Here is a 10,801-nt window from a genome sequence, read left to right on the forward strand (position 1 = left end):
CAAAATGCGTGCTTCTCTCTTTTTTTTTTGGGAAGGAATTTGGCTAGTGCCGATCACGGTCAGTTGAAGCACGGGGAGGTCACAGGCATTGGGATAGAAAGGCATGGCTTTGGAGATATTCTTTAATTGCAGCTCAGGCCTTAAGAGGGGTGGATGACAAAAATGGGTGGTTACACCTTGTGAAGAGGGTGTCATTCATGTTTTCTAAGAGCTCCAAGCAAAAGGAGGGGAGGAGGGATGCCCTCATCATTAACCGAGTTATGGCTCTACTATCGATGCCTAGATTGATGTCAAAAAAGAGGGGGGGAGGTGAGCTTCTTCAACGGTAGGATTTTGTAGTAATAGGAATTTGATCAACCTAAGATAGTTGCAAGTGGTTAGGAAGGCAAGATCCGGGCAGGAGGAGAAGTCCACGAGGAAGCGGGTGATGGATGGAAGAATATCCTGCTATCTAAAGAATAAGCATTCCTTGGGAGTTTAGGCATTTGCATTATATATTTTAGGGAAGTCAAAATCCCCGTGAATGGCACGGTCATAGTCCACTCCATGCCGCAGGGGTAGGGCATGTGGGAGGGGTCATTTCGCTCCTCGGGGAGTGAGCTGCAGAAGGCGGTCCAGGCGTCAAAATTGGTGTCCTGAATCCTCCGCCGCCACTTTGGCTGCGCCTCGTAGCCTTGGACAGATTTGGGAATCTGGTTCACCTTGTCCTGCTAGTAGTCTGCAGGCTCCTACCTCCACCGGGTCATAATTAGGCTCCTTTCTTCCACCCAACGGTTCGCTAGGTCATTGGCTAGCTCCTTGATTTTGGATAGGATACTGAGTGGTAGCGCCCGGTCCAGCAAGTGTGGGTAGGAGAAGGACATCTCAAAAGGCCTCATCTGAAACTCTCGGTCACGCCAGATGACCAATTCCTACAACCAATCAATGGGGTTGGGGTCCCTTCGTAGTGGTATACTGGCTTGTCAGAGAATTGTCTTGGCAGTGACCGAGCTCTGCATTGTGCATCCTCTGCCAGCTCTTGTCTCCTTCTTGTGGCTGCCACAATGCGCTCCAGCATGTGGGTGTCTTCAGTCTCGTCTAGTGGGAGGTCTGGTAGAGGGGGACTGGGCACTTTGTATAGTTCTTTGTCGGTCTCTTGGTTCGAATCCGAGCCTTTCTCGGTATCTTGTTTGGTCATGGCTGAGATTGTTTGCGATGGTGGTGCGGGCGGCTTTTGCTCTTCGAATCCCAGGTCCTTGAGCTCAACAGTGGAGAGGCCGGCACTGTGTAGGTAGCTGAATTGTTGTTCCTTGGTGAGTCCCGTGCTAGCAGGGAGCTCCCGTTTCCTAAAGACCATACTTTAGCACCTAGGTAGTCAATTCAAGTTTTCTTCTCACTCTTTCCACTAAATCATCGCCCTGTGCTTAGGTGACATGTAGCATGGTGCTGAGGAAGGATCGCCTTTGTGTGTGGGTGCATACATTGGCTGCTTCAGCTCTAGATTGGGCAAGCACTCTCTCGCACTCTGCCACCACCAAGCATTCTGTTAATTGCCTGATTCTGTCAAAGTTATTTACTTCCCAAGCGTTGGCCCTTTCATCCATCTTTCGTCTTTCCTCTTCCATCGCACTCGCCAGTGTGGTCATCATTTGTTGTTGTTCGTTCGTTAAAGCCCAGAGTTGATGCCACTCCCTGGACTTTCAAGCTAGCTGCGCTTTGGTAATTTCCTTTGCTTGATTTGCGATATTGAATTTATCCTCTACCTCATTACTTCGTTTTGACCTCTCCTGTGCCAGCTGCTCATGGCTTTGGATTTCTGCAAGGTGCATTCTCTGTTGCATGAAAGCCATGGCCATGAGGGCCTCAGTATCTTCATTGGCAACTTCCAACGCCCCTTGCTCCTGTTGTATCTCCTGTTGTTGTTCTTGCACTTCCATTGTGAGGGTTGTGGACTAGCCCTGTGCCAGGAATTCTATCTCTCTTTCTAGCCTATTTTGCTCCTCGATCTCATACTGAAGCTTTGCCATGGTGTCCCCCTACCCCTCGCTCGGTTCACCTTCTTGATTTGCCACTAGGCTGTACCCCTCTAGTCTGGCCATTCTTTGCTCTAGGTCGGCATACTGTTGCACCAACAACTTTAAACTCCGTTGCTCTGCCACCAGGTTCTTTTCTTCATCCTCTAGCCTCTGTCGTAGTCGATTCTCATTGTCCTGGGCCTCTTTCTTCTTTGCCTCCAGCTGGTCTTGTAACGCCTTGACCTCCCTTCTCCAGTTAGCCTCTTGCTTTGAAACTTCGAGCTTTAGGGCCACCGAGGTTTCCCTTTCTTTCTCCAGCTCCAGTAGGGCCACTTTCTTTTCCTCCTTTGCCACTTCCAGCTGCGCTAAGAGTTCGGCCACGTAGGCATCGTAGTCTGTTCCCGGTAACAGGGGGATGGGAGCTGTGGTGGTAGATGCTTCGAGTTTTTGCCAGTTAGGGTCTTTCCTAGATTCAGCATCAGCAGTGATAGCTCTTTTTGTGCCAGGTTCCGGGACAATCTCTGGCACCTTACTGACGAGCATCTGCATCATGCTCATCAGTTGGACCGTGTCTGGAGAAGGCGTGGGCTGTGGGACATTTGGGGTGTCTATTAGCATCGGAAGCCCATCCTGTCCCAACCTATAGAGTTGGCCAACAATTAATTGGTATGGCTGAATTTTTAAGATGAGTCTCCTTAGCCTGGCTTTCTCAATAGGTCTCTCTGATAGGCCATTTTCTAACACTTGGACAACATCGTCTGCCCAGTAGGGTGTCAAATCAGCTTTAAACAAGTCCCCTTCACTAGATAGGCCAAAGAGGTGTGTGTCTGGTAAATTGTCAGGGATGCCTTGGCCAGCGGCTTCCTCGGTGGATATGCGGGACATGTGATCCGCCATGTAGTGCTGCTTCCCTTTGCACACAATCACTGAGAAGTCAAACTCTAGCAGGAAAAGTAACCACCTTGCTATACGGCCTGTGGCGCATGGCTTGTTTACGAGATATAACAGGGCTTGATGGTCCACGTAAAAGACGAAGGGTATGGCCAACAGGTAATGCCTAAATTTCTTCACGGCGAACACCATGGCTAGCCCTTCCCTTTCTGTAGTGGAGTAGTTTATTTTTGCTTCGATGAGCTGATGCTAGCAAAGCTCATGGGGTAATCAAGACTATCTTCACTAGGTTGGCAGAGAATGGCTCCAATGGCAAATTTGAAGGCATCTATGTGCACATGGAATGCTACACTCTAGTTTGGGGCTCGTAAGATGGGTGCAGTGGTGAGGGCCTTGTTTAACTGTTCATACGCACGTTGGCATTCCTCAGTCTCCTCAAATACAATCAGTAGCTTGTATAATGGTCTAGCAATCATACGCGCATTGACATTCCTCAGTCCACTCAAATACGTGCATCGGTAGTATCCTATGTGGCGAGGCAGTCAATTGAACGAGCGAACAAAACCGAGCGAGCCCAAAAAAGCGAGCAAGATTCATAACTAGTTTCACCATAACAAAGATTCATAACTAGTTTCACCATAATTACACATAAGTTCTACTGATAAAAGTGACAATAATAAAAGTTGCTTCCAAAGTATCAGAAGTTTGAATGCTCACTAATCATCATAGGGATTGTCCACAACTTGCACTTTGTAGGCATCTAGTTCTAGCTCCTCATCATCAAGACCCAAGCGTGCTCTCTTTGCACCTACTTCTTCTACAAGAGGTCAAACCACAACATCGACTATATCTTCACATATATCAAATGAAAAACATGGATGAGAAGATGCTTGGCATGCACGCATCAGAGGTGGAGTGCCACACCCCATCTCCAAAATCAATCCCGATGGTGGACACAAAAGATCTAATACACAGAGCAAGAATACAGGTGATCTCTGAAGACCTCCACGCCAAAGAGTCGAAGAAGATGGTCGTGCCAATCTATTTCTCTTTGGAAGGTAATGGGGCCAATAGTCACTTGAAGTATCAATTTGCAACTTGCGGAATTGAGAGCTGCTCTCTCCAAGAAAGGTGGGTGGATGACATCCACTATGACGAGCAAATACCAAAAGAGAAGATCGGCTCTACATAAAGCATAAAGGTCAGATATGTTCACTACAAGAATTACAAACCAAAAGTTTAAGATCACTTACTGACACCTCAAGATCGCATTGTTCCCCATAGCCATATGGAAGCTTGTCAAGCACAAAAACTCGCCTGACAACTTCGAGACCAAGCACATGTATGTACTTCTCAAGCCAAGATAATGCATCACCTATTTTATCAAAGAAAAACTTTACTTTCTTGTTTAGTTAAGTACTTATGCCAACACACATTGACCAGGACAATATACCTATCAAAGTAATCCAAGTAACTAACCATCCACTATCTCCCAAAGAGGCAGCAACAACTGTAATTCCTAGGTGAATGTGTGCCTCCGTGAGCATATTCCAAGCAGGCAAGGTGGTTTCTTTATCAATCAAACATCCAATAGGAAAGTCAATGAAGACAACATCGTAAGCCCATTTCACATGCTTCCCATTCCGTACATATGTCATATCATGTTTTGCAAGCCTAGAAAAGAACTCATGTATTGTCTTGTAAGCATCATTTTTTCTCCCTGCAATAAAATCTTGCCCCATAGAGATGTAGTCACCCATCATGCACCCATAACTTATCACATCATCATCTTTATTGGAATGCATATCATTTAGTGGGCAAGGAAGAAATACAAATGGAATGATCTCCTTGATAGCAACCCTTTGCCCTGCAATAAACAAGAATATATGAGTATAAATTGGATGCAACATGTGTTACGTTCTCTAATGATATAATCTATTCCACCTCCTTGGACGCTACTCCTTTGCTCCACTTCATGTTGTTTGGGACTATTGTCTTCTCTCTCTTGCATTGCTGTAGCACAAAGCATTTGTAATGATTCGCATTTTAACCAGGAAAAAAAACTTCACAACCATTGCACCCAAAATATAATCTTACCATCACTTTCTTTCTTTGTCTCCTTTTTAGACCGTGTATTGCATCGATCCCCAAGAGGTGTATCAACAGATTTTTTGGAATGCACTTTGTGCAATTCCTTCTCTCTTGCCAAAACATATCCACTTCCAAGATCCACCCACCAAGGGCAATGGTCAATCTCCCAATCAGAGAGATTATGCATGCTCTTGGGATACATGCATACTTCCTCATTATCTCTGTCAATCCATCCTTTGCAATGATCTGGAACCCTGGCTATCTTCTTCTCTCCAATCAAATGAAGTAGATACCTTTTGCATGACATATTAGCACAAGCTATTAAAATAAACAAAGAGCAACTAAAGTTAAGCTCATTATGGCAACAAATCTACCTTTAGACAACTCGATATGCAGACATTATGATTTCATTTCTCTTTCGGCGCTGAGGACCTTCCACCTTCTTTGATCCTCGTGCATCTATAGCTTGCTCTCTTGCTCTTACGTGAGCAAACATATATTTTCTAGCCTCTAATTTCACACCCTCCATGTAATCCTCTAATAAGTAATCCTGTGGAAGATCCAATGGTGTACCTAAAACACACATTTTTTTCAAGTCTTCCAATGCTTGAATAGCCTTGACCTCAGCCTTTTCCAAAAAGCACTCCCATGTCAACCACCTTAACAAAAAAAATCAAATCTATTAGTATCACAAGCTACACATGATACTAGCAATATGAAGACTACAAAAGCTTTCAAATTGACACTTACAATCTGTACTCATTATCCGACGATGGCATACCATACATATCTTTTAATATCTTGTTTGCATCCAAGAGAGAGAGCATCACCAATCTTTTTTCTTCCCTCATATCAGCATTTGCTAGGAATTTCAACTTGGCAATAGTAATCACTGAGTCTGGGCTATCAAACTTCAGTGCAAATATTCTATCCAACCATTGATCCCCTAGCTTGGGATCAAGCTCATTAAGAACCTGCAAAGTGGATAAGAAACCTATATTTAGAGATTTACCTGTAATGGGGAGTAAACTAAGAAGCAAAGGGGCCATACCATGCCCATCTTGTCTGCCAATCTTTTATGTATCTTGGCACGTTCCTTTTTCAATGTCTCCTCTTTGTTCTCAACAGAGACTGTGTTTAATACCAAATCCTCAACCTTTTTGAGTTCTGAAGTATACTCAACCTTCACAACAAAAGAGAAGCTTTTAAATTTTACCCTAAAAAGGAAACTTATCTATTATAATCCCTCTTAATAACAACCATGACATGTATTACCTGAAATACCAATCTTGCCAAGTACCCCCTTGTCAGTGGATACCATTGTTGTTTTCCCTTGACACTGCTATCTTTTGCTCTCAAGAACTCCAACATTTTTAGTTGATCCTGGGGTAAGGCACTCAAGAATGCATTGATGTCACACTTGAAGATATTGTTGCAGTTCCAAAGTACATCCCGCAAGCTAGGTTTCATGATGGCATACTTGTTCATGCTAATAAAGGAAAATTTGTAAGATTGAGTTCTATAGATAAAAATATAGACATCAATTCATTGTAACAAATATTGATACACTCACCTATTGACTCTTTGGAGTCCAGTGAGAAAAGCAATCTCTGAAATCCGTGTGGGATCAATAAGAGAACAAACAACCCTGGCATGGCGAGCTCTATTCTCTTTGTACATTTGTGAGATCAACTCCATTCAAGCAATCAACCGATGATTTCCTTCCCATACGTAAAACATTTTACCAGACAAGAACCTGAACTCCGGTTTTGCCAAGACCTCCTTCTCAAATTCTGCATCCACTTCATGCCATAGAGGAGACCAAGTTGACACTATGGCAGGGGTCACTAGTGTTTCTTCTCCTTTATACTTACATACAGACACAACAAATGAGCCCTTCTCTGGTAAATAACCCTCATATTGAAATGCACTTTTTAAAGAGGACATGTATGTACGAATCCCTCTAACAACAGCATGTGCAATCATACGACACAAGGGGATACGAGGGCAAACTTCTTGAGATAGAAGTCTACATTGACTTATTACATCTCCACATCCTACCATTTGCATATCAATATCAAAAACCTGGCTTGTTGCTTCCTCATCTTTCTCCTGTACCAGTTGAGACCCTTGCCCCGCCACTGTGTCATCTCCTTCTTCACTTTCTTCTTGCAGTTGAGGATCTGAAGTCCCCACTACAACACTCGAAGTCTTTTCACTTTCTATAGTTGGTGTACCCTCCTCTAGAACTGTAGAGAGGGATGATCCACGAGTTCTTTTTTGTGGAGTGGCTAAATTATCTTTGGATGATCTTGCACGACCTTTGCCTCTGGCCCTTTGTGGAGACATGACTGAAATACCACATAAAAGAATCAGTACATGTGTAGCGCTTGAATATATATCTATTTGTATTACTTGAATATGCACAAAGAGTACTTGAGATTGGCTTTTCAAAATACCAGCAATATCTCTGCTGAGATGCTCAACACAAATAGATACGTGTGAGAGACTGGATCGTTTGACCTGCAACATTCGAGAAACAAAAGTCTCATCTCACTCTGGCTAAAAAATGCAAGTGTTTTAAAACGTTGTTACAAAATGCAAACAAAGTATAAAACACTGTTAAAAAATACAAAGCACTGAGCTTGTAGAGAGCAATCCATTATTAAACGGCCAAACATTGCAAGTATAATGGCAGATAATGTCTTAAACCAAGCAAATAATGTCTCAAACTCTATTCTTGGAGTACTTGGCAACTGTCCTGTAGATGAAATGTAACATTTTAGTTTGAAGAGCAAGTCTAATTACTATACTGGCCTTCAAATGTTGTCTGCCCAATCATAGACAAAAGCCTCATCCATTTTTTACTGCATTTTAAAACGCACCCTAATCTAGGTCCAGTCCATGTAACATCCATGCAACTTCACTTGCTTGCATCATCCAACACTTTGTGCTCCACATAAAATGGCATCAATAGCTCTGCATACATTAGCATCATCCAATTTCACTGCATTTTAAAACGCAGCCCTTTTCTCTGCTTGTAACAGATCATGATCTATCCAGTCATACTGCAGAAGTTGGAATCCTTAATAGATGTGACATTACATTATGGGTTTCGCATGTTACTGCAATCCAAGCTCAAGAACTGCATTTTAAAACGCACCACTTAATCACCCAATTCTCTGGCCTCTGCAGTTCCATTTCCTACTGCCTTGCACGACTCGAAGAGGAAGCCCCATTGTGACTACAACTGCGTTTTGAAACGCACTTGAAACAGGTCATGCATACTTCTCTCCCACCTACACGGACTGCCTCTTGCAAGTCCTCATACTTCTCTCCTGCCTACACGGATTGCCTCTTGCAAAGTTTAGAGGGCCGCCTTATTGGCCTTGCATCACTCGCGATCCCCTGCTTTGCGAGCTGCAAAAGGCACATCAGCACTCTCTGATTGCCCACTGTGTGGTTATGAATTGTGTTTTAAAATGCACCACTTAATCACCCAATTCTCTGGCCTCTACAGTTCCATTTCCTACTGCCTTGCAGGACTCGAAGAGAAAGCTCCATTGTGACTACGACTGCGTTTTGAAACACACTTGAAACAGGCCATACATACTTCTCTCCCGCCTACACGGACTGCCTCTTGCAAAGTTTAGAGGGCTGCCTTATTGGCCTCGCATCACTCGCAGATCCCCTGCTTTGCGAGCTGCAGAAGGCACATCATCACTCTCTGATTGCCCACTGTGTGGTTATGAATTGCGTTTTAAAATGCACCACTTAATCACCCAATTCTCTGGCCTCTGCAGTTCCATTTCCTACTGCCTTGCAGGACTCGAAGAGGAAGCCCCGTTGTGACTATGACTGCGTTTTGAAACGCACTTGAAACATGCCATACATACTTCTCTCCCGCCTACACGGACTGCCTCTTGCAAGTCTTCATACTTCTCTCCCGCCTACACGGACTGCCTCTTGCAAAGTTTAGAGGGCCGCTTACTGGCCTTGCATCACTCGTAGATCCCCTGCTTTGCGATCTGTAGAAGGTTATGAATTGCATTTTAAAACGCACTAGTAAACCTTGTTGGAGCCAGAGCGGGCCGTGTGGAAGCCCCAACGTGACTGAGAGTGCATTTTGAAACGCAGCTGAAACACACACTCTAACCTCAAACACACCCAAGAGAGGAGAAGCACCTACCTTGTGGCTTTGATCGATGCAAGCTACAAGCCTCTGGCTCTTCACAGTCGACTCACAGAAGCAGCACCCCTATTATACCTGCGTTTTGAAACGCACCCATATTGACACACAAAAAACTTTCTCTCGCTTGCTTGATCAGTCCGCCTTCTCCTCTATGCGAGGTTGTTTTGGTCCTCCTTCTGCTTGCTTGTTTGGGGGGGGAGAGAGAGAGAGAGAGAGAGAGAGAGAGAGAGCAGATTCTATTTAGAGATGTCTTCTTCTCTGTCATGTGAGAGAGTGTGTGTGTGCCCGTGCGTGTGTGAAAGGACCATTAGTGTGAGAGAGTATTTGTGTGTTAGTAAATAAATAACACTAGAAGAGAGAGTGTGTGTAATGATTGTCATTGAGAGAGAGAGAGAGGTGGAGTTAATGACCATCAGATGCGTTTATGGCCATTACTGTGAATATTTAGTGCAGAGGGGGACTACAGTTTCTAATTAGAGGTGTCCTTTTTTGTTGCAAGAGAGGGAGAGAGAAAGAGAGAGTGTGTGTGTGTAACGACCATCAATGTGAGAGAGTGTTTGTGTGTGCTAGTAAATAAAAATACCAAAAGAGAGTGCATGTAATGATTGAGTGTGTGTGTGTGTGAGAGAGAGAGACAGAGGTGGAGTTAATGATCACTAGACGTTCTAGTGACCATTAGGTGTGTATATTTAGTACACACCTATCATTATGGAAAAAGTAAAGGTTATTATTAACATGACTGTTTAACCTTGACAATTACTATTTTCATATTGAGATCTATTTTCATATCGCCATCTTATTACAGTTACTTGAAGAACAACTCTTATCTTGTTCCCTTTGCATAGATTGTTCTTCAACTCTATTGAGGTTCTAACTATGTCTATTGGCTTCTTAAGAAGACATTCACACAGACAGGACTATTTACCTATTTAGCAACAATGCCAAACACTGTCCAAATCAAATATGGTAGTTTCAGTACCTTGACAATAAGGTATGACTCATGTTTCTGTGAGGTGGCATTGGAAGAGCTTAAGATTCACTTTGAGATTGGTGATGATATTGATGTGGGAGTGCAGCATGCAACAAGCCAGCCGGGTGTGTACACGACCATGCCATTGATGAGACTAGAAGATGGTAGCAAGGGATTCATACTAGATGGTGGAAAAAGCAGTGTCTATAGTCTCCAAGTTAAGCATATCCCTCTTATAAAGCAAATGACTGACTCAATGAGTGTGCAAGTTCTACTGGATAGGCTTCCCTTATCTAGTTCTCTTCATGTTGCATACTCATCTGTCAAAGAGATACAAAAGGTGGATGAGCTACCAATTATATACAATGGCTACATTATGTTTGAGTTGCCACCTAAGCCTATCGAGGGCAGCTCAATGCATGGAATGGACCAAAAGAATGATGGGCACACATGGGCAGAGTACACTACTGTTTCTCAAGATTTCTTCAATGGCACGGTGAGGATGAGCAGATGTTGTGCTTATCTTAGATGCTTCTCCTTGGAATGTCCATATCTAGAGAGGACTGGTATTGCTAATGAGACCCAATGGAAAGGTAAGTTGAAGAGGCCTCCTTCATCAACTGGCCCTCTGCAACCTGAGGTTGGGACCCTGAGGTGTACACA

General features: G+C 43.7%; 1 pseudogene; it reads right to left on the bottom strand.

Annotated features, from left to right (window-relative positions):
• Window positions 1–3,601: 3,601 nt before the first annotated feature.
• Window positions 3,602–8,215, bottom strand: LOC148037027 (uncharacterized; annotated as a pseudogene).
• Between the last annotated feature and the right edge of the window lie 2,586 nt (window positions 8,216–10,801).

This window comes from Lygodium microphyllum, chromosome 4 (genome assembly GCF_053477565.2).
Source record: "Lygodium microphyllum isolate KBCC chromosome 4, Lygodium_microphyllum_v1.1.10, whole genome shotgun sequence".
NCBI classification, from domain to species: Eukaryota; Viridiplantae; Streptophyta; class Polypodiopsida; order Schizaeales; family Lygodiaceae; genus Lygodium; species Lygodium microphyllum.